This window comes from Podarcis vaucheri (assembly GCF_965113315.1).
Source record: "Podarcis vaucheri genome assembly, chromosome: 5".
NCBI lineage: Eukaryota > Metazoa > Chordata > Lepidosauria > Squamata > Lacertidae > Podarcis > Podarcis vaucheri.
Window position 1 is genome coordinate 638104 of NC_138763.1, and position 23890 is coordinate 661993.

Genomic DNA, 23890 nt, shown 5'->3' on the forward strand with positions numbered 1-23890 from the left:
TGGCGCCGGTGCCCAGCAACCTCTGCAGGGAGCCGTGTTGGTGTGTTGGTGACCCCAGCAGCAAAGGGGTTCCTGCATAAAATATTTTTGGGGTGCAGGATCCGGACGCTGTTCTGCACCGGTGGCCAGAGGAGGGGGGTGTTTCAGCTCCACACCCCCTGGGGCCGAGTCCTCCTCACCCTCCCTCGTGCCCTCCGGGCTGCCAGCTGCCAGCCTAGCCTCGGGGTCGGGGAGAATGGGAGCTTGAATCCAGCCCAAGGCCCTTTACCAGGACAGCCGGGAAGAGGGCGGCTTCTGGACTATCAGCAGAGAACATGGGAAGCCCGTGGCCCGTTTCTCTGCCACGGAGCAGCAGAAGACCCCGGAGGAAGACCACCAGCCCTGAACTGGGACTGAGCAAGCGGCCAGTGGCTCGCAGGATCCCTGCGCCATCCCGGCGGAGGAGCAGCCCCTGCCCCGCCAGGTCCCAATTCCCAGCCAGATGCTTCTGTTGTGGAAAGTGGCAGGTGCCCGCGGGAGGCTGTGCCAAGGCTGCCCTGGCAGGATCCGGAGGGGTCTTTCCCTTGGGTGCTTGGCTGGCAGCTCAGGCGCAGCGGGGGTCAGTGGGGGACTGAGTCACGCACAGCCGGCTTGCGCTGCTGGAGCCCAGGCACCCGTCCTGCAATGACAGCTCGCCCAGGAGGGCGCGCCTGTCTGTCACTCCCCCCCCCCCCCCGCTTGCAGTTGCGCGGTATTTTTAGCCCGGGCGCTTCTGGAGAGCGGCCAGGTCCCGCAGAGCCGCCTGCCTGGTTGCCTCTTCCTGCAGGTTCCAGATCTGCAGGAAGTCGCGGGGGGTGGAGCGGAGCCCCACGAAAGCCTTGCGCGATGGGGAGAGAGATAACTGGTCTGGCTCTGCCACACGTTATGGGGAAGTGGAGGACGCAACTCCCCCCCCCCCCGGTGCAGATCCGCAAGATCCCTGTGGGGCTCCGGCCTCCCTTGGCGAGGCGCAGCTCCTGGCGCTGCCCCCGTGGCTCTGCAGAACCCACGTCCACCCCATAATGTATGGGGCAGAGAGGAGGAGAGAGAAAGAGAGCAGGGGGCAAGGCTGGGTGGTGTGGGGAGGCCTCTCAGCCCGGCTCGCCCCGTGAATCTCTTGTCACCCCTGAATCTCCAGCCTGGCAGCTGAGCGGAGTGGCAGCCCGCCCCCCCCCCCCAGGTTCAAGGCATATGAGAAGCCCCTTCGTCCCCCCGTTTGTCGCAGCAACAGGTCTCGCTGCAAACTGAAGTCTCGAAGGTGTTGCAAGGGAGCGAGAGAAACGCTTTTCTCCACCCGCTTTCTCCGGGCCATGAGAAATGCTATTCACCTGGACAGGTGCGGCTGCGCCCTTTCCTCAGAAGGGACTCGCTCCGACCCCTCCATCCCTCGGACTGCCGGTCTCGTTTCCCAACCTGCCGCATCCTTTTTGAGGCGAGGCCCCCAGAACTGGACCCACAACTGAGCTGCGGTCGCGCCAGGGAGCTGTGAGCCAGACGGGCCGTTTCCCCAGCTGTTCCTGGCGCGCAGGTTGCCTGCTTTCAGGGCCCCGACACAAACACCAGGGTGGCCTCCGCCGGGACCCCCAGAGGCCTCTGAGCCAGGCTGGGGGGTGGTGCCAGGGCCCCCCCCCTTCTCGCCCTGCCTCTGCCCTTTCATCCCTCTCTATGAGCCTCATCTTGCCCAGGATAAATCTGCCGGCTGGAAAGGAAGCGCCGGCCGCCTCTGCTGCCCACAGCAGCGGGGGGGGGGGGGGGAGGCGGTTGGCTGTCGCTGCTGTGAGACTCAGCTCCCCTCGCCACCCTCCCGCAAAGGGCAGAGCCCCCTCCCCGCCAGTCCCGCTGACGTCGCTCCCCAGGGTGCCATCGGGGGGCCTGGCTCTTGACATTTCCCGCTGCGCTCAAAATAGCTTTGCTGGAGCAGCTGCTGCTCGCCTCCTGCTCGGGCGGCATCCGAGCCCCCCCCCCCCCGCCCGCTAGAGAGCCTGATGCGCCCCCGAGGCGGCGGCTCTGGCCTGGCGGGTTGCAAAGCCTGCTCCGCTTCCCCGTGGCCGCCTTGGCAAGTCCCCGCGACCCCGGAGAGGAACGAGAGGGAGCAGCAGCGGCAAGCTCAGGCCTGCCTGCCCCATTTCCAGGGGGGCATCGTGAGCTGCGCCCCCTTTCCAGGCCGCGAGAACAGATGCCCCTCAGAGGACGCTTGTTTCGTGGGTTGATCTGTGAAATGGGCACCTCGCCGCCTTCCCACCAAGGGCGCTTCAGGTGGCAAAGGGCAGGAATAGACTCCATAGGGAAACTCAGCAGCGAAGGGGCTTGCGGCAAATCAGGATCCTGACCCTGCTGTGTGTTGAGGCCCGAGGGCTTTCTGAAACTGAGCTCTGCCCCCTTGTTTTCTCCTCCTGGCCCGGGAGACCCCCACTCGGCAGGCAGCCGCTGAGCTCGGGACGCTGTCCAGGGTACTTACTTATTTTATTTATTTACAAAACTATTTGTATGCCGCTGTGCCGTAGAAATAGGCACAATATAAAAACATAAAACTATACACTAAAATCACGAAAAGTTAAAAGCAAAAGAATTGAAAGGATGCATTCTTCCTCTGCTGCCCAGGCCTGGCAGAAGAGAGATGATTTTCAGCAAGTGGACGCAGAAGGCATCTGCTGACTCTCCTGTAGCGGGGAGTTCCGCGGGCTCAGCTCCTCCTGGCCCTGGAGGGCTTTCTGGTGCTTCCAGCTGCCCGTGGCATGCCTGGGAGGGTGAGCAAAGGAGCTCAGGGGCAGAACACCGGCTTGGCGTGCAGAAGGTCCCAGGTCCGATCCCTGACACATCTCCAGGAACAGCCGGAAGAGACGCCTGAGTCGGAAGCCGTGAAGAAACGCTGCCAGTCATGCAATCCTAGAATTGTAGAGTTGGAAGGGGACCCCCAAGGGCCATCCAGACCACCCCTGCAAGGCAGCAATCCCTGTCCCTGTCCCTCTGCTGCTCTTAAATACACATTTTCACGCCATTATATTTTTCAAAGGAAATCTTGACATGACCTGCAGGACAAAAAAAAGCAATACAAAATAAACAGAAGATTGAAAACAAGAAAAAGCACCCCAAATCATCATAGACGAAACATCAGGCAGAAATGCAGACTCCCCCCACCCTCCCGCTCCCCGCTGGAGCCCAATCCCAAGGGCAGCGGCCTGAGAGAAAGCCACGGCCTCTGCTCTTTCCAGGAGGACAATAGTCCTCCTCTGCAACCTCGATGGCTCACTGCTCAGCCTGCAGCTGCTGCTCCTGAGAGGCAAGGGGGGTGCGCAGCTAGATTGCTATGTTCCCGTCTCAATTGCAGCCTCCAAATCTCACCCAAGGGGCAGGTTTATTTTTAGGAAAGGTTCCTTGTTGAGTTCTCTGCTTGACAATGAGTTTGCCTTCTGCTGCCAACCCTGGCCGATATTCTTTCCCCAGGCAATGTGGTCCTTCAGAGAAGGTGCTCTTTTTAGGGGGGTGGGGCTGCCATGGAATCGCAGAATTGTAGAGTTCGGACCCCCAAGGGCCATCTAGTCCAACCCCCTGCAAGGCAGGAGCCAGAGCTGAAGAATCCCTGATGGATGGCCAGATGGCCTCTGTTTAAAGGCCTCCAAGGAAGGAGAGTCCAGCCCCCTCAGGAGTTGGACAATCTATGAAACGCACAACTAGAGTTGCTGCTCAGTCAATTCAGGGGGAGAAAGGAGCCCCCTCGCCTCTCCTCACTTTCTGCAAACCAACTCCCCCAACTGCCCTCTTCTTCTGCCCATTTGAGAGGAACAAAGGAGGTCAAAGATGCTTTGGAAAGGTTGGAAAACAACAACAGGCAAAACATGGCATTGGGGGGGGAGCAGGGAGGGATGGCTGCCCTCCGGAGTTTTATATAAGTTCAAAAATCAATTTGTTCAGCTTCTTGCTGACCCCTTTAATAAAGTTTATTAAAACAGACAATCCCTGGATCATGGAATGAGGCAAGAACTATTGCAGTTACCTAAGTCACGAAGGAGGAGGCCCCAGGGCTCACTTCACTCCCCCCCGCCCCCCCGCCCCAAACCAGAGAGTCAGGATCTTCACCAGCCAAATGCAAGTCAAAGGAAGTGGATGTGAACCCCTGCATTTAGGCTCAGGGGGGGGGGCTGGCTTGGCAGAAAAGGATCCAGGGGTCTTAGTTCCCAGGAAGCCTCCTGATGGGACCCCTCTCTTGCACCCCCCCAGAAAGAGCTCCTTCCTGCCCCTCACTCACCCCCCCTTTGGACTTGTTTTCTTTCTTTGTGGGTGGCAGAACAACTGGAAGAAGCAATGGTTCATTTCAACATCCCCACCAATATCGTCACTACTTGTTTTCTGGTTTGCCTTGGAATAAATGAGTCCTGCCCTCCAGCTGTCCGATAACAAATTTCTGATAGATTTCTGCTGCCTGTGAGAGATTTCCGGCCCCTGAAGAGACTCTGAAACTCTGAATTCCTAACTGATTTGCTTTTGTGTCATCGGGTTAAGGTTGTGTTCTTGTTTTAACATATTAATGATATATTGTGGCGGTTTTGGGGACTGGACATGGCTTACAGAATTTTGAAATATTAAGCAGTTTATAAATGCTTTTGAGTGATATAATACAAATGAATGAATAGCTGGCCTTAAAGTGTCTGGTCATAAATGAAGGAATGAAGGCAATGGGAAAGCTCTGAATTATAACCCGTCAAGAAGCTCAGTGGGACTGAATTGGCCTAATGCATATTTATATTTATATTTATACCCTGCCTTTTTCCCTGGTGGAACTCAAGGTGGCTTACAGATAAAGAAGAGAAAACAATTATTTTTTAAAAAAACCCACTGATAGTATTAAAACTCTCCCTCTCTCTAAAAAAATGTGTTAATTGGCCTAGCAATGCTGGGATCTCTGTGTTATCAACAAACAACATTTTCTGAATAGTCACTATTAATTACTTAATTATTACTTTCCACCTTTCATTTCCACCTGCCCTCCCTGCTTACACTTCCGCCTCCACCTGGCAAATTGCTTGTTGCAGAGACCAGTCCATCAGGATCTGGTGCAACTCCACACCTCCCTCTGTTCCCGTCTGCTCTGAATGTCTCTTCTGCGCTTCTCCCATAGAGCGGCAGGCACCTCCCTGATAAAGCCATGCCATTCAAAATAAAACCAAAACCATTAAAAACCATTAAAAAACAATTAAAAGGTCTCAAGCAACCACTGGCTTTTGTTCGTCTTTGAGGTGCCACAAGAGTCTTCGTTGGTTCTGCTGCAATTTCAAGGTTGTAGCCAACTAAGTTCTACTTGTGAGTAGGCCCAGTAAGCCTGGTTAGCCAGGTCCATTCATTTCTATGGAGCTGCTATGGCGGAGGTGGGAGACAACTTTCTCCTGCAGAGGCAGGACCCTTTGGCTCTCAGATGTTCCCCAATTAAATCTCCCCCCCCCCAGCCCCCAGGAAGGCTGACCAGGAGGGAGGCTGGGAACTGTAGTTCAGCAGCACCTGGAATGCTACAGGTTCCCACACCTGTGAGAATGTCGATCCCGAGGGAAAGAAATGCCCTCTGGCAGAGAACAAAAACCCACAGCAAGCAACTCAAAAATCTGTTTGACCGACACCTTTCCACATTTGACGTCTCTTTCAGTCCACATTCAGTGCTTCTTTTTCATATTACAAACATTCAAAAGCTAAGCAACAACATGCTTGAAAACGAGAGAGAGAGAAATACTGTCCTTTTCTAAGGAAGAGGAAAGTGAGGCGCAGCGGAGGAGGAAAGGGCGAGGCGCCGGGGCTCTTCCTTCCTCGCTAGCAAATAATCAGAATTCAGCAGCACAGCAGAGAGGCAGGAAGGTGACATGTTCCCATGCAGAGGAGGGTTTTCATCAGTCTGCTCCAACAGAGAGCGGCTGGCAACACCTCACATTCATGCCTTGAATCAGACCAGGCGACCAAGGAAGGGAATCCTCAGAGATTACAGTATTTGCAGGGAAAGCAAATCTGAGCTTGCCAGAAACGGCAGGAGGGGAGAGGGCTGCTCTGTGCTCACCCCCTTCTGCTTGCTGGTTCCCCACAGGCACCCAGTTGGCCACTGTGAGGAGAGGAGGCTGGGCTGGATGGGTCCCCTTTGGCCTGATCCAGAGGGCTCTTTCTAGGTCCTTACGACCCTCAGGCCCCTTCCAGCCCTGCAAGAGCTTGTCTGTGACGCCCACAGGAAATGGCAGGCAGGCAGGGAGAAGAGGCCTGGGGCAGCCGAGGGGCAGAGGGAGGGGGCAGGTGGGATTTCTGGTCCTAAACCTGCCCATTTGTCTTTGGACAGTGACACATTTACACCAGCCCCCTGCTGCGCTTGTTCTCCTCCACAACCTTTTAATGAGGCCATTAATATTCGTCTGATTGGCCCAACTTCCCTTTTCTCATGGGCTGGCGTGAGAAAAACTGTGGATCAGGCCAGCAAAGGTGTGTCCAGGGGCCCTGAGACCACGGGGGCTTCTGTCCAGCAGGTCACCCTGTTAGTTGGCCAAGAACAAAAGCCCGCCGTGGGGTGCCCCACTGGTGGTCTCCTCTCTCTCTTCCAGATGGAGCAGCATGCCAGAGACTTGGGCTGCTTCTCAGGGTCTTCAGTGGACAATCACAGCACAAAAGCCTTCCTTCTCTGCAGCTCCATCGAGGTTCAGTCAGAGAGGGTTAAGTGTGTGCCAGGCGGTGAGGGGGGCAGTGAGGACGGGTTTTTCTCTTGCAGGGAAAGGGGGTGTTTCTGCTGCAGCAGGAAAGGACGGAGCCAGCCGGGTTTCCTCTTTGGAGAGAAGAGGCTCTGCTCTCCCAGGGCTGCTGCTGCTTCTGTGGAAAGTGCGGAAATGGCTGCCTTGGCACCAGGAGTCTGACTCCACAGCCCCCTTCCTTACACTGGGAGGGGGGCATGCTCCCTGGCCCATGCAGAGCCCAGACCCCCTGCCTCCTTCTGGCGTGGGGTGAGACAGTTGATGGGGGTGGGATCCTTGGGTGTGGATTTACTCCACTGCCCAGCTCCTTGGGGTGCCACTCCCCGTGGGTCCCTCCAGTCAGCAAACGGAGGAGGCTCCAGCCAAGTTAGAGAAGCGAAACAGCCGTCAGTAGACCTGATCAAGGTTCAAACACAAGACAAGTAGGAACCCCCAGCCTGGGGTGGCAAGAACTTTTAAGACTTCCTCCCCTTTCCCCGTAAAACATTTCCAACAGCAGCATCGATATGTCACAAATATGTCACAAAGTGGGAGTGTTTGGCATGAAGGAACATGAAACTGTCACTCACCCCTGCCAATCACCCCAGTTCCTGACGCCTTTTAACTACCCTCTTCCCCAAAGAACAATGGCAGTATTTACACATCCCCTGCACTTCTTCTCCCTTGAAAGCATCAGGATTGAATCCACCATCCCGATGGGTTTCCGTCCGGGGTATGGGCTGCCCTTGACTGCCTCCTGCCTCCTCTTGTGTGGCTAAGTTCCCACCTTGTGGAGGGGAAGGAGAACGTGACCTTAGGGAGGCAGCACAGACCTGGCTTCCCCTCTTCCAGAGGAACCAAGGAAATCGGTCAAACTGTTGAATTCTGGAGATTATTTGTGAAGTTTCTACAGTTCTCCATATTGGATAGTCAGAGGAAACAGTACTTGGTACCTGCTTATTGCTACAGTTTTATAGACGGCTTTTCTGAGCCTCTTTGCTGTTGCGTATCTATGGTGCCTGTGTCAATGGTCATTGTCCGGGTCTTAGTTGAGGCTGTGGTGGGGACCTGGGTTTTTTGGGGAGTCGTTTAACTCCCCCCCCTGTTTTAACACTGGAAAGGCCTCCTAGCTGAGCAGAGAGCTGGAATTGGGGTGGGGGAAAGCTCTTGCAAGCCCGGAGTGAGCCAGGAGAGCCCTGGTGGGCAGCGTGGGTGGAGGGGAAGCGCCACCAGCCATGCGCCCTGTGTGCATGGAGCAGGCCAGGCGCGTGACAAGGAGGCCTCCCCGGTCTTCCTCAGCACCAGCGCAGCCGGCCAAGCAGTGAGCTAAATATAGCCTGGCCCCAGAGGGAGAGCTAGAGCCAGAGCAGGGCAGGCTGAAGGAGGCAGGGAGCAGCCTCTGTTGCCAGCCCACGTCAGGCAGAACAGGCGCTTCCTCAGATGGGGAAAGGGGTCTGCCCCCCCCCACCAGGCAGGCACCCCCCTCCTTCCCCTGGCCTTCCTTTGGCCTCCCTCAGCATCTGGCTGCCCACAGAGGAGCCTGCCCTGGTGGTTTTCCCTCAGCACCTGGCTGGGCCAGATCCTGCACCTAGAGGGTCTTCCCTGGGCTCCTGAGGACAGGGTCTGGTGGCCGAGGGGACCCTTGGAGTCTCTTCCAGCTCTGCGGTTCTATGAACTGTGGGGCTTCCTGCAAACAGAGAGGAAGTCCAGAGAGCGACGATGTCTTAGTCCTGCTGGAGCTACAGGCCAAAAGGTTCCTTTGCCAGAGAGTGACAGAGGGAGTGTGATAGGAATTTTGAGGTCTTAGATATATGGTAATGTTCATAAGTGTACCAACCAAGCACATACATAGATCAGCACAGGAAGGACAACCTGGAACCATTTTGATTCCTAAACTGACCAAATGTTTTCTCTGCAAAGTCAAAGGAAAATGGAAAAGCCTCCCCATTGTCTTTTCCTTCACAAATCCTGTCTTAAGGGTATGTCTGTGTTTGAACAGGGTGTGAGCCTGTGACCTGGCCCAGGAACTAAGTATTTATCATTACAAAAGACTGGCCAGGCTACCCAGGAAATCCAATCAAGTAACCTGCCAGACAGGAGATAAACAACAACAGGACAAAAACAACATTCAAATTTCTGTTTTAGACTGCCTTTTCTGTGATGTAGGTGGGATGTATCTGAGGGGTGGTCTTAGGTTACACCCCTTCTGTGATGTATGCATGATGTTTCTGGGGGTGGTCTTGATCTACAGGGTGGCAATTTCAAAAGTCTTTATAAGGCCTTGCACACCATTTTTCTGGTCCCTCCTCTCTCCTGCAAGTGAGGGGAACACCCTGTTGCAACAGATCAATAAAGGCCAAGCCTACAGGCTGCTGTTTTGCTCCAAGTTATCCTGGTTGGTGTCTTTGTTTTTGTCCAAGGGAGCCCTCGGAGCAAAGGAACAGAGCAAAGGTCTGCCCCTTGCTGCCCTGCTGCTCCCTGACTGTCCCAAGCAGGAAGGGCCTCCTCCTCCTCAGCCCTTCCCCAGGATGCTGAGCCCCCCCCCTACTAGCAGCAACTGCATCAGGCACGGGGGGGGGCAGCAATGGGAGAGAGGGATGGCTGCAGGAGGGGTGATGTGCTCAGGTGCGGGGGGGGGGGCTTGTTCCTGTGGCCACCAAGGGGCCGTATCCGTAGTTCCTGGGCCCCTTCAGAAGGGAAGGATGGCCAGCCCTAGGGAGTTTACTGGCTGTGTGTGGGGCTGTGAGCAGCCCTGGCCTGGCTAGCAACCCCTTCCCTTATGCTCCCCACAGGGGCTGAATGGCTGGTCTGCCCAGGCTTCATCCTGCCCCCCCCGCCAGACATTTCACATCCCCCCTTGCTTGAGTGATGTGCGCCAGGAGGCAGCAATGTGCGCAGAGTTCCCTGCTTGTGCTCACTGGCGACACACAGGCATGCTCTGCTGCGCAAGATGGATCTGTGGGTGTCAGAGGTGCAGCCAGAGAGAAGAATGGGCAAATCCATCCGCCGGCAGGAGAGAGACGGAGCTGCTGATGCAATGAAGTCAAACCCATCATGGAGAATATGTTCTGACTCTGACTCTCCCTCTGCCGCCTCCCCAAGCGCTTCCTCAGCCTTCATGTGACGCTTTTATTTTGCAATGCCTCGCAGGCGGTTGGGGCTGGCTGTGGCTTCCCTGCTTCCTCTGGCTGCTTTCGACCAGGCCTTTCCTCTCTGCTGGCTGATGGGATGAAGGCTGGGGAGTCTGCCCTCTTCCATTGGCAATGGGGGTGCAGGATGCTGGTCTGTGGAGAAATCTGTGGAGCCCAGCCTGCCCTGCTCAGGCCTGTGCAGAGCTTCTCTGAGGGCCAGGGAGGAGTGCCCAGTCGGCCGGGAGGCACTGGGCATTCTTGGCATGACAGCGAAAGTCCAGTAGGGCCCTGGCAGGGCTCCCTGGCCAGCTTAGCCTTCCAGGACCCCCGGCTGCAGCCCCCTCTGGACACAGGGAGAGCAGCTGGCTGGTGAGGAGGCCATCAGAAGACCCCAGGAAGACCCCTATGGTCCCAGATCACCACCACAGCTAGAGCTTCCCCTCCAAAGGGAAATGTAAGAAGAACTCTGCTGGATCCGGCCAATGGCCCATCTAGGCCAGCATCCTGTTCTCACAGGGAACAGCCTGAAAGCAGGACCAGAGAACAGGAGCAACACTCCTCTCCTGTGGTTTCCAAACACTGGATTCAGAAGCCTGCTTGCCACCGATAGCCTGGATAGCTCAGTGGGTTAGACCATGGTGCTGATAACGCCAAGGTTGCAGGTTCGATCCCTGTATGGACCAGCTGCATATTCCTGCATTGCAGGGGGTTGGACTAGATGACCCTCAGGGTCCCTTCCAACTCTACAGTTCTGTGATTCTGTGATTCTGTGATAGCTGCTTCCTCCACAAATGTGTCTAAGCCTCTTTTAAAGCCACCCAAGTTGCTGGATGTCTCCACCTCCCTCTGAGCACAATGCAAGCATGCTCAGCCTTGCCTCTTCCACAGCGGCAGAGCATTGCGCACGGCCACCAGAGCAGCCTTTGGACCCTAGAGAGAATAAATGTGCGCTACACAGCCCTATGAACAAAGGATGCCTTTGTCCTATGGGCTTGCATTCCCAGTGACACAGAACCACATAATTGTAGAGTTGGAAGGGGAATCGAACCTGCAACCTTGGCGTTATCAGCACCACGCTCTAACCAGGGCAGAACAGAAGAGTCCTGCAGCTGGATCAGGCCAAAGGGCCCCATCTAATCCAGCACCATCTCTTCACCATGCCTTACCCGATGCCGCCATGGGAAGTGCAGAAGGCCTGAGCAAAGCAGCAGCGCAGCCCCCTCCCCTCCTGGGGTCTCCAGAAGTTGGGACTCAGAAGCATCTCTGCCTCCAACTGTGAAAGAAGAGCTTCTTCTTCTTCTTCTTCTTCTTCTTCTTCTTCTTCTTCTTCTTCTTCTTCTTCTTCTTCTTCTTCTTCTTCTTCTGCGATCCCTCGTAGCCGAGTAAGATTGTCTCCCATAAACACAGTTTTAACCATGAGTCCGTAAGTGACTGTGGAGGCCAATTCTGGATCCACACGACCTTCCAAAGTGTGGACATTGGTTTCTGGGCGGGAATTGATCCTGGTGTGGATTTGCCAAGTGTGCCTTCCTCTTAGCACGTTTCTCCCTTGTGTCCTGAGTTCGAGCGTCTTCAATGCCCATGACACATTTGGTAAAGGCTGTTCTCCAACTGGAGCGCTTGCATGTCAGTGTTTCCCAATTGTCAGTGTTTATACTTCATTTTTTTAGATTTGCCTTGAGAGAGTCTTTAAAGCTCTTTTGCTTTCCACCGGTATTTTGCTTTCCAATCTTGAGTTGGGAATAGAGTAGCTGCTTTGGAAGATGATAATCAGGCATCCAAACAACAAGACCAGTCCAACGAAGGTGATGTTGGAGAATCATTGCTACGACACGGGTGATCTTTGCTTCATGGCCATCCTGGCTAGAAGCCCTCAGGAGCTGGCTGGTCGCTGCTGGCAGCCTGTGAGGAGAATACTGAGCAAGACATACCAGCTTCCTGGGGCGGCTTCCTGTGTTCCTCTTGCTTGAACCTAATTTCTCTCTCTCTCTCTCTCTCTCTTTCTTTCTTTCTTTCTTTCTTTCTTTCTTTCTTTCTTTCATCAATGTTTTATTGCTTGAATATAAAATTGATTCCATCATAATAACAGAAGTTCTTGCAACTAGCATACAAGTTTAGAGAGGTACATTGCAAGACGTTTGACCACAGCAGCGGTAGTACTAGTTCTAAGTTGGCACATTTAGCACAAAGTTTCTGTACAGATTCCAGGTCCCTCTCCTTCACTTCCATATTCACCAGACCCACAACAGATTGTAGGTCACAAAGTTAGAGAAATGAACAGACGTTCTGTGGCCTCAATGGATTTGTACTTGAAGAAACTCCTGTTCGCAGGGGATCGTGATGCGTGTTCTGCAGGCAAAACTGCTTCAAGTCAGCTGCAGCTTGTGAAGCCTTCATGCGTCTCACTCTGGCCTCCAGGCGCAGCTGCTGCACCACCTTCTTCATGGCCGCCATGTTGGAGGAGCCGGACATGGTTCCCTCGCTCCAGGATCCTGCTTGCTTTATGGGACAGCCAAACCAAAGAGGCGCCTTGCAACTCTCCCAACCGTTGAACCTAGTTTCTGACGGGGCGAGGACTGGGAAGATCAAGTCGTGCTGAACCGTCCTCTCAGCTCATTTCCAAATATAAAGTGTAATTGGGAACGGGGAGCTGCAACCAATAATATTGACAGGCGGCTCAGCGAGGGTCCCCTTTCCAGGACTTAAAGTCTCCTGAAGTGCTCAAATGAGTTCACAGCAGCCAGACAGGCAGTGCTCCAAGCACACCCACCCTCCCCTGTCCTGGGCATGGGTGCAAACTGCCCCTCCTGCCCCCCATGCCAGTCGCACCTCTGCCATGGGGCTGCTGCTGCTGCTCTCCCGTGCAGAGAAATTAATTCATTGGGGCTTCCTGACCTCGTTGTGTTTGGCCCCCTGCCTGGGCTGGAGAAACCCAGATCGAAATTCAATTTTTAGAGGACAGGAACCAGCAGCTTTCCCACTAATTTTTGAAGCCAGCTTTTTTGCTGGGGAGGGGGTAAAGAGGGGGGGGGAAAGAGGCGACTCATTATCAGCCCCACCAGGAAGCTTTCTGAAGAAGGCTCCTCTCTGGACCGGGAAGAATCCACGGCCACCAGAGGGGACTTTGTTTTTCTGCAGCATTACAGACTCTTAATTGATAATAAGTGATAAATACTAACTGCCACACAGCTTTAAGAAGGTAATGGACAACGAAGCCAAATGCAGTTGCGTAAAAGCATCAGAAACTGAGGTCCATGCACAGCCCCTGCCCCAGAATGACTCAGGTCCCAAACACCCTATGGCTGCCTTCTTCCCTACAGGCCCCCTTGGGTGCAAGACTGGCAGGGGGACCTCCTGGCAATCCCTCCACCCTCAGAGGTCCAAGAGGGGGTGCCCAGGGGGAGAGCCTGCTGCTGAGCTCTGATGCGCCCTTGCAGGCACAAGCCCAGTTGTGAGACTTTCAGTGAGTGTTTGGAGTGGCTCCATTTATCTACAGCCACACAGCCTGTCTCTGTGTGTCTTTGTGTTCCAGAAGCCTCCTTTGCTTTGTGATTGCACAAGAGGAAGTTGGGCAAAAGGCGAGGATTAAATGGTGTGAGAACTCCAGCCGAGTCTGGAGACTGGGAAGTCCAGAGATAAATGTGTCAGCAGCAGCAGCAGCAGCAAGCAAAAGGCGGCTCTCATTTCCAGGCGCCCAAAATGCCCCAGAGCCAAAGGAGGAGGGCCTGGTCTCCAAAGCAGAGGGAGCCAGGGGGCAACTGGGCACCTGAGTCAGACCGTCTCTCCACTGCCTGCCCTCTTGCCTGCACTGACTGGCAGCAGCTCTCCGGGGAGGCGTGGGACTCTGTGTTTTGAAAAGTATTAAGAGCAGTGGCTGGCGGCTTTCCTCACATGCCAGCTTCCCGCTCCAGTTTCCCCCTTCCATAGCGGCTGCTCCTTGTCCTGGGGGGGAACTGACCACAGTGGCTGCAACACAGGTATCTGGTGGGAAGGAGTTTTCCCAGTCCAATGAAGTGGATGCAAGCTGAGAGGTCCCCGTTTTGTAGGGTTGCCATATTCCCTCTTTTTTGAGGACACACCCTCTTTTTCAGGATTAAAATTTCTGTCTAGGTGGATTTTTAAAATTTGGCAAAATGTCTGAGTTTTGTTTGTTTGGGTTTTTTTTTACAATAACTCAATAATTTTTTTTCTAGTGCATTAGACACAGATCTTTGGCACCCGGCTAAGCTAGTCTGCAGCAGAGAATCACAACAGGGCAGCGTCTTGAACTAGCTACATCCTGTATAAATGCCTTCTCTGTGGCTGAACTAAAAGGATGCTGGCTCAGCTACAAGATCTTGGAGAAGGAGTCTGGGAGGGCAAGAGTTAACATCCCTCTGCCCTTAAGGAGAGTCCATATGTACATGTTAAACAGTTTAATAAATTGTTCTGTGCACATTGATGTTCACAAAGATGTGAACATGAGCTCAAATGCTTTCATGTGGCAAGTGAGGGAGCAATAGATATTATTATTATTATTATTATTATTATTATTATTATTATTATTTTGTTGAAAGTTAAGAACATTGCTACTAGCAATATATCACAGCTTCTATAGCCTATATATAAGAGGGGTATTTAAAATGAGTCGTTATAGCGATCTGTAGTTAACAGTGGAAGTCAGCAAATCTCTCCTCTTTTTTGTTCTTCAACTACGTTTGGGTCACTGGTGGCTGTTTTGCTCTCAGGCTCCCTTCCTGGGAGATGCATCCTCAGGCGACTCAAAGACTCAGGGTGTGGAGACCCTGAAACACTGAGCAGGGGCCGGGGCCCAGGGTGGGGATTCAGGAAATGGACTTTAAGGTGATCAGTTCCTCTCTGGGAAGGCCAAAGCAGCTGAGTGGGGCAGAGAGCCTGTTTTTTGGGCCAAAGGTCCCTGCTTGGGACCCCCTTCCTGAAATCCTGGAGAGCCACTGCTGCCAGCCAGGAGCTCCTTCCCGTCTATCCAAGGGGCGTGGAAGCCTTTGAGAGGTTGGGGAAGGAGGGAGACAGCATCGCCCTGGACTGATGGGGCGCAGCTTCACAGCGCCCTCCTTGCAGGAGCACAACAGGGGAGGAAGCCGTGATCCACCAGGACCACTGGGAGACAAAAGACCTCGACAGGGATCAGAACCAAGGCCCCCCAGGAATGGCAGGCGCAGGTGGGAGATGCTCCAGGAAAAGCCCCCCCCCCACCTGCCCCGTCTGTTTGCCCAACAGGAAGAGCAAAAGCTGTTCAGATACAAATGCCTTTGATCTTCCGCCTCTGGGATCCTTCCATTGGGATTACAATGAAGCAGACAAGAGAGAGGCCTCACCATGCAGACAAGAGCCAGCGCATGGCAATGTCCTCTGTGACTGACAGGCTTGCCAGCTGCCAGCGTTTCCAGGTTGGCATCCCTGAAAGGGCTCCTGTCAAGGGGAGCAAAGGAATGCAAAGTTTCCTGGGGGTGTTTTTTGCTCCAGCCTCTCTGGAATGGCCAGGCAGACTGGCTTTCTGCTTGCTTTATTCATCATCCCAACATCTGCTGTGATGAGGCTTCCTGGCGGTTGCCACTGGGGGCCTGGGGGGGGGGGGACATCAGGCATCCCCAGGGCTTCCAGACTGCAGAGGATCATGACAAACAGGCCTGGTGGCCTCCTGGGCGCCATTCAGCAAGGCCCAGAGCCCGGGGGGGGGGGGGGGGAGGGCGGAAGGAGTTACAAGGAGAAGGCGGGACAGCCCAAGGCAGAAACCCAAAGGCAGCCTCCCCAGGGGGCTGTTTGGAACATGAAGCATCCCTGATGCAACAGCAGTGCTTAGTGTGGGACTTATACTGGCCACCCACACATCATTCCCCTTGCTGTGTGTGCTAAATAGGGGAGGGGTCATTTCTTTCATTCCACCCCCTCCCACTGCAACAAGCCCAAGGGGTCCAGCTCAAACCATTTTGTGTTTTCTCCTCCTTCCTTCCTTCCCTTGCTGGGCTCTTCCACCTCTGGCTTAACAGCTGAACAGCAGCTCACCTGAACAGCAGCCACCTGGGCGACTCACACCTGGGCAGAGTGTTTGAGAGAACAATACGTCCCAGATCAACGGCAGAGCAGCCACCTGCCACTTCCTTGTTGACCATCTATCTCCCCCTCTGAGTCAGCAAAGCCCTCAGCCAGAACCAGAGATCCTTTGTTGTGCTTTCAGATCAGGACTCTCTGCGTTCTCTTTATTATGAAACTGTCATCTGGAGGAAGAGATTAAACTTGGAGTTCCTTTGGAGAGGAGCCAGGATCAGGTGGGGTGAGGCAAAGGGGTGCATTCAGCCCTGGGGAAACAGCCTCCCCCTCCCCACACAGCTTGTCCCTGGTGGGCTGGGGGTCATTCCTGTTCTCAGGTATCCAGCACCCAGTTTTTGATCCTGGGGAGGCTCTGGCCAAGGGTGGAGAAGGCAGGGAGCAAAGCCCCCTCCTTCTGGACCAGGGCAAGGTCTGGGGTCCTTTCCTGGGGCCGCAAAGGGCTATAGTCCTATGGGGCAGGACTGGGTGCTGGAAATCCAGGCTCCTGGCCCACAGGGCTCGCCAGTCCAGAGGGGCAAGGAGGTGCTGGGTGCATCCACAGCCCAAGTGGGAGGAAAGGGGTTGCAACCTGCCGGGGGCCCCCAGCCCCACTGCTGCAGAACCGACAGGGAGAGGGGGCGAGCTTGCTGGGTCAGCCCAAGGGGGGGCCATCGTGTCCAGAGTCCTGTTCTCACAGTGGCCAACAAGATGCCCATGAGGGGCTTCCAAGCGCAAGAGACCCTCCCCTCATGTGGGTTCCAGAAAATAGTTTCCAGAGGCATCACTGCCTCCAACTGGGTGATCCTGGCTAGGGGCCAAACAGAGCCATCCAGAGCCCTCTCCCCTCCTCCTCCTCCATGAATTGATCTGCTCCTCTTTTCAAGCCATCCAGGAGAAGGGAGTTCCATAGTTTAACTGCAGCCCGTGTGAAGAAACTTTCTCTTTTCTCTGACTGAATCTCCCACCATTCGCCTTCACTGGATGGTCCTGAGTTCTGGTATTACAAGAGAGGGAGAAATATTTTTTCTCCTCCTACTTTTTCCACACTGCATGTCATTTCACAAGCTCCTCTCCGTCGCTTTTACCCTAAATTAAAGCCCTACATTTCTTCCCTGGAGAGTCGCTTTTCAAGACCACCAGGACCCAGACCCCTGGGCAGGTGCAGGCGCAGGCGCTGTGCTGGTGTCCTGCTCCCTGTTCTGCCCAGGCCTCTGCCTCCCTCTCCTCTGCTCCCTGTGGAGCCAGAGATGAGCGCCTGGCCTTCCTGCAGGGATCACAGCGGGAAACTGGAGCGAAAACAGCCAGGCTTATGTAACCAGGCTCCCTGCCCTCCCAGAAGCAGCAGCAGCAGCAGCAGCAGCACAGCCCTGGCTGCTTAAATAGGGCAGAGCAAGGACTGGAGCAGCCAGTCGGTTATTGAATACACACACACACAAAGGAAATTGACATTCGACTCTTGCACAAGCCTCTCCAGAAATTTGGGGCAGGTAACATTTTTTTGATGTAATATAGAGCCTTTTATTCTCGGTCCTCCTTGTGCCTCCAGTGGTTTCAGTCACAGGTTTATGTTTCTTGCAAGACAGGTGTGCCTCACCTCTTGCTCTCTTGTTTCTTATGACGCTCCTCTCCACTTACCTGTCTGCATCTGAGCATGACTAAGCGAGGGCCATACATTTCAGTAGGTCTACTCTGAGCAAAATGTGGCTGACTGCCACCCACAGAGGGCTGTTGTTGTTGCTTCTGTGACGCACGTTGCACATTCCTAAAGCGCAGGCTCCAAGAAGAGGCAGCAGGGCATAGTGGTTAGAGTGCAAGACTAGGAGCTGGGAGGTAAAGGTAAAGGTACCCCTGCCCGAACGGGCCAGTCTTGCCAGACTCTGGGGTTGTGCGCCTATCTCACTTAAGAGGCCGGGGGCCAGCGCTGTCCGGGGACACTTCCGGGTCACGTGGCCAGCGTGACATCGCTGCTCTGGCGAGCCAGCACCAGCGCAGCACACAGAAACGCCGTTTACCTTCCCGCTATAAAGTGGTACCTATTTATCTACTTGCACTTAGGGGTGCTTTCGAACTGCTAGGTTGGCAGGCGCTGGGACCGAGCAACAGGAGCGCACCCCGCCGCGGGGATTCGAACCGTCGACCTTTCGATCGGCAAGCCCTAGGCGCTGAGGCTTTTACCCACAGCGCCACCCGCGTGGGAGACTCGGGTTCAAATCCCCACTTGGCCACAAGGCTCACCGGGTGTGTGACCTTGGGGGGGGGAGAGTCATTGCCTCTCAGCCTAACCTTCCTCACAGGGCTGCTGCGCAGATTAAATGTGGAGGGGGCGAAGTCTGTTCTCCACCTTGAGTGCCTTGGAGGGGGGCGCGCAGAGGAAATGGATATAAATGCAAATAAATAAATAAATAACTGGTCTTGGATCCTGCCCCCTGCGTCCTGACAGCTCATACTTCTGAAACACAGAACGCCACATGGTGAAGAAGGCTGGGAGGGGGCTGGGGGCTCCATCCTGTGATTTTTTTGGCGGGGGGGGGGCTGCTCCATGGCTTAATCTCCAGCCGTTTAAGTGGGTCTTCCTGTTTTGAGCACAAGGCAGCACTTCCTGCCAGGAAAAGGCATCTGGCTGTGGAAAAAAACGCTCAGGAAATCTCTGGAAGAGTTGAGAGAAGCTGGAGCAGAGGCTGCCAAAAGGGGCTGGACCTGCAGGGAGACCAGCAAGGATGGGGTTGGTGGGGGGCTGCACAATGGGGGGAGAACATCCAGTGGATGAGGCGCAGTGGGGAGATGAGGCCCCCCAAGCAGCCCAGCGCAGCAGAGAGACCCTGTGGCGGGGGGGGGGGCGAGGAGAGCCTGCTACGTCCTTCCCAGAATCATAGAACTGTAGGGGTGGGACTTGGAGGGGCCCCGGGGGTCATCCAGTCCAACCCCCTCAGTGCAGGAATCTCAGCTAGACCACACATGACAGAGGACCACCCAACCTCTGCTTAAAAGGCTCCAGGGAAGGAGAGTCCCTCACCTCCCGAGGAAGTCCCTTCCACTGTAGAACAGCTCTTAGCGCCAGAAAGTTCTTCCTGATGTTGAGTCGGAATCTCCTTTCTTGGAACTTGAAGCCATGGGTTCGAGTCCTACCCTCTGGAGCAGGAGAAAACAAGCCTGCTCCCTCCTCCATGAGACAGTCCTATCACTCTTCTCTGTTCCAGGCTAAACAGACCCAATTCCCTCAGTGGTTGTTGCCCCACAAACGCCAAGTTGTGCCCAACATTGGGGGAGGGGCCATCGCCCGTGCATGACGTCACACACACAATGCCAACTCGCCCTGCTGGCCACCCCCCCAGCTGCCTTACCTTTTGGAAAACGATGCTCAGGGCGAAGCATCTTCACTCTGCGCATCCCTGATAGAGATCTCCAGAGCACCTTCCAGGAGGACAGTCTGGCCATCTTCCCAGAGATGCCCAGGGCTCTCCACTCATCCCACCCTCACCTGTCTCCTGGGCACTCACCTGGTGACAGCAGGGGATGGCAGCCCTTTCAATATTGGGGGGTCCTCAGCCCCCTGCACACCAATATTGAGGGGCCTGAAGCGCCTTCTGCCCCCTATACTTGGCACCCCTGCCTGGGACGCCAGGGCCACAGGTTCTGCTGGCACCCTGGGGAGGCCCCCTCCCCCGTGTCCCTGATCTGAAGATCCCTTGTCACCCACAGGCCTCATTAGTGGATCCTGTTCTTCCACTGTGCCTGAAACTGGCTGTGAGGGACTCCCCGTGATCCCGGGGGTGGCTGTGGAGCAGTGACACATCGGCCAGCCTTCTTCCTCAAGAAGCCAGCCCTGGGGTAGACGGGTCAAATGTTGCTGTTTTGAAAACCTCAGGGAGGCCTGAGGGCAGGTGGCAGCCTTGATCCCGGGCATGCCTAGACTTAACACTATTTTCGGGTGGGATCCAGTCACATACCAGCAGATCCGGGTTGTGCAATGGAAGCGGATTTGCAGCTCTTGTGCCCCAGAGCCCCTCCCTTGAAAGAGCAGACTCAAGGCCTGTGATGGGGAAATGCCCTGGGAAGTGCGGGGTGTGTGTGTGTGTGTGTGTATAGAGAGTTTTGGCTTTGGTGCCAAGGTCATCTCGCCTCCTTAGCCCCAAGGCCAGCTTGGGCAGGGGGCTGACCTGGGCTGAGGCAAGTGAGTGGCTGGCAGCATCTGCATTGGCACCATCCTTGGCGAGCCACAGCTGCCAGCCAGCCAGTTCTTCCTGGGCCGGCTTGGCACTCTGGTGCACAAACCCGGGCTGAGCCAATCACAAGGCAAAGGATCCACAGGAGGAGCAGAGCCTGAGGGAGAAGATCTTCATTCCTCCTTTGCTCCCGAGGCAGATCTTCCTCTGCCCGTCTTCAGCAGAGGGATTCGGTCTGCCAGAGTGGAAGCAGCAGCCTCTCTGCCTGGCCGTCCTCTGGCTTGCGGGGGGAACCGGTTGCGCTTCCATGCTGGGGGAAGAGGGTGGGGCAGCCTACATACCAGCCAAACACGTCCCTCCCAGAGCCAGCTGGGCAGAGTGGGAGGCCTCATCCAGGGCTGCTGTGTCCCAGAATAAGAAGCAAAGCGCATCAGAAGAGTCTGCAAGATCAGGCCAATGGCCTGTTCTCACAGAGGCCGACCAGAGGCCAGAAGGGGAAGCCAGAAAGCAGGATCTGAGCGCAAGAGCAGCTCTCTCCTCCTGCCTTTCCCAGCCCTGGGGATTCAGACACTTTGCTGCTTCCAGCCCTGGAGGCAGAGGGTGGCTGTCCTGGCCAGCAGCCACTGGCCACTAGAGTCACGCGTGTCGGTGGCCCTTGTTCTCTGCCCCTTGGAGGGCAGGCAGTCTTGTTCCCCTCCAGAGAGGGAAAGGGATCCCATGTCCCACTTGGCTGTGCAGTCTCACTTCCCCTCCCCTCCTGCTCTGCTACAGCCCCCCCTCCAGAGCCCCACATTGTTTGTCTGGCCGCCTTGTGTCTCTTCCATGATCTGGCAGAAGGAGGAACTGGGATTTCCTGTTTTGACAGTGATAGTCCCAGCTTTCCCTCTGTTATCGAGAGAGGGAGATAAAACCCAGGGCAGCCTGGAGACTCCATCCCGGAGGAAATTCCATTCCTCACCTGCCGGCCTCTTGGCGGCTGCTCTGCTCCCCTGAGAGTCGCTTGTGGGGCAGCAGAGAGCAAACAGCCAGCGCTGAGATGTGGGGCTGAGCCCAGGGCTGGCCACAGGGCAGGAGGCCAAGGCCCGGCTGCAAGCACCACCAGCGAAATGGGTCAAGGGCGAAGGGCTGCCTGCGGAGGAGAAGGCAGCGGGGGCAAGCGGCATTGGCACCACCCTGGCACAGCTCTGCCTTGACAGTGGCATTGGCGCTGGCTGGTGATGGGAATCCTTCTGTTTTCTGGTTGCTGCCTGTGAAGACGGTCATGATCTTGGACAGACCCCCGCCCCAATCTGCGAGGCTGCCTGGCCTTCCTCTGTAAGGCTCAGCCTGGGTTGGACGTATCCCGTCCACACGAGAACCTAAGCTGAGCCTGCGAGACCAAAGGGACCCATCTGGTCCAGCCTCCTCTTCTCACAGGGGCCAAAGGGAAACACACAAGCAGGATTCGAACACAAGAGGACTGTCCCCGCATTTCTGCTTCCAGCCGTGGAGGCAGAGCAGAGCCACCCTGGCCGGCAGCCCTCCATAGCCACTCCTCCTCCATGAATCTCTCTAGTCCTCTTTCAAAGCAATCCAAGCTGGTGGCCATCCCTGTCTCCTGTGGGAGGGAGTTCCACAGGCCACATCAAGGGTATCTGAGAAAGCTTCTCAGGGCAAGAGACCCCCCAGTTCAAGGAGCTCCTTCTCCTCAGATCCTGCCCTTGGCAGCCTTTCTGCAGATCAAGGGGCTTTCTGGGGTGAAGGGGGAAAATGAGCTTCCCAGCTGCCTGCCCAGGACAACTCGGCTGAAGCTGCCAGGGCTGTCTTTGTCCCCGGAGGAAGGGGGCTCATTCCTTTTGCTGCAGGTCAAGGCGGGGAGGGAGGCAAAAGGTCAATGGGGCCAGCAGGAGGAGGAAGAGGAGGAGGAGGAAGAGGAGAAGCAAGCTTGCTTAACAGGATCATCGCCAGAGAACAATTAACTCTGGAGGATCAAGGCCTAAGCCCATTACCCTTCCCAGGTGCCAAATTTAGCTCTGAGCTGCCTCAGGAACCCCAAGGCAGAGGAGAGGCTCACCTGGAAGAGGGTTTTGCCCAGGGATGGGGCTGGAGCAGGCAAGAATATTCCCAGGGGGAAGAAAGCGGGGAAGGGGGTGTTTTCCTTCCTCTCTTGTCACCCCCCTCCCAGGGAGATTCAGGGCAGGCCAAGGGAGGAGCTTGTTCCCAGCTGAGACGGGGAGGAAGGGGGCACTGGCCTCCAGACTTAGGGATGGGAGGCATTCTTGCAAGAGGAAAGTCCATCAGAGGTGGCATGGAGCCTCCATGGCCAGAGGCACTCTATCCCTGAGAACCCAATGCCCCCCTGGCCACCAGTGGGCAGCTCTTGCCTTTAGGCACCTGACCAGCAGCTGCCACTTGGGACCACCAGACGTGCAGATGAGGAGCTTTAGCCTGGCCCTGTGAGACGGCTTCTCTTCTCCTTCATCCTCACCCCCCATGGCTTGTCTTGGCCTTCTGCTCCCTGCTAAGCCAAGGGGCTGGCTGAGGGTGCTCCTTCCACCAGGGGTCCTCGCCTCGCCTGCCAGGCTGCATGGGGACCACATTATGCAAACTCCCCCCCCCCCGCGCTGTGTCACATCCCTGCATCCCCAGGAAGGCTAAGGAGATCAGAGGACTTAAAGGCGCTTTGTGGCAATGGATGCAAATGGCCCGTCAGACCCTCTTGTGCTCAACTCACAGGGCGGCTGGGGGCAGAGGGTGTTTCTGCCTCGCAGGCGGCAGAAGGCGGCACCTGCTTGCCAGCCGGGCATCAGAAGCATGGCAAGCTTCCAGGCACATTGATTCCTGTCCCCCATGGCAGCCCACGGACTCCTGCCTGTGACTCAGGGCTGCTTCAGGTGTTGTGGTTTTCTGCCCAGGAGCGGAAAACACTGGATTTTTCAAAATGGGTTTCTGGGTGAGAGAGGTGCCAGCTGGGTCTGAGTGGCTTTCCAGTGCCATGTTCCCTGCGTGGAATCTTTTTGCATGGAATAACTGCAGCACCAAAAGCGACTCCAAGATTCTGATAGGTACCCCCCCCCCAGGATGTCCCTATCTGCCCCAGCTTCCCTCCTCCTGACACCTATTCTCTGTTTACTCAGGAAACTCCCTTTTAGTCTTGTGTTGCACATTCCAGAACTGGAGTCACCAGCCGTGTGTCCTACTTAAGAGAGGCTGCTCCGTGATTTGAAGGGTTGTGGCGATGGAGACACAGTCTCCTCTGCTAGGGGGAGATGTATTTAAATTGCAGCCGCTCTTTCTGAATCTGTATCTCTGCATGCAAATAGAGACTTGCAAATATTACATAAGTCCTTGTCTGTTTCCCCTCTGGCCATCTGTCCTTGCCACCCCTCTCCAGAGCCAAGTCCTCTGAGACCCCCACCTCCCCACCAAGGCCAGGTCAGCACCTGCTTCCCCAGCACATCGCCATGAATTTTCCTAATCCTGCCTTAAAGCCACCCAAGTTGGTGGCCTTCACTGCCTCCTGAGGGAGGGAGTTCCATAGGCTAACTCCGTGCTGCACGAAGAAAGACCTTCTTTCCTCTGTCCTGAATCTTGAGTGGCTCTTTTGGGATCTCTCACGATAAGAGAGGGAGAAGCAGGCGCTTCTCACGGGGGCATCGTAAGAGAGTCTGTTACAGAAGACTGGAAGGATTTAGTCTCAAATCACACTCAGTCATGGGTTTTGGAGTCAGAAAAGTACACACACGGTTTGCCACTCCCCCCCCCCTTCATCAGGCTCACCCTGGCATTTGGGGAAGAATGTTGCCCGGTTTTTATGTTTGGCAAATGTCCATAACGTGTGCATCACTTACAGGACATGTTG

General features: G+C 55.4%; 1 pseudogene across 1 annotated transcript; it reads right to left on the reverse strand.

Annotated features, from left to right (window-relative positions):
- Window positions 1-11335: 11335 nt before the first annotated feature.
- Window positions 11336-12455, reverse strand: LOC309532903 (guanine nucleotide-binding protein G(I)/G(S)/G(O) subunit gamma-5 pseudogene; annotated as a pseudogene). The gene has a single exon. The product of its transcript is annotated as a guanine nucleotide-binding protein G(I)/G(S)/G(O) subunit gamma-5 pseudogene (transcript).
- Between the last annotated feature and the right edge of the window lie 11435 nt (window positions 12456-23890).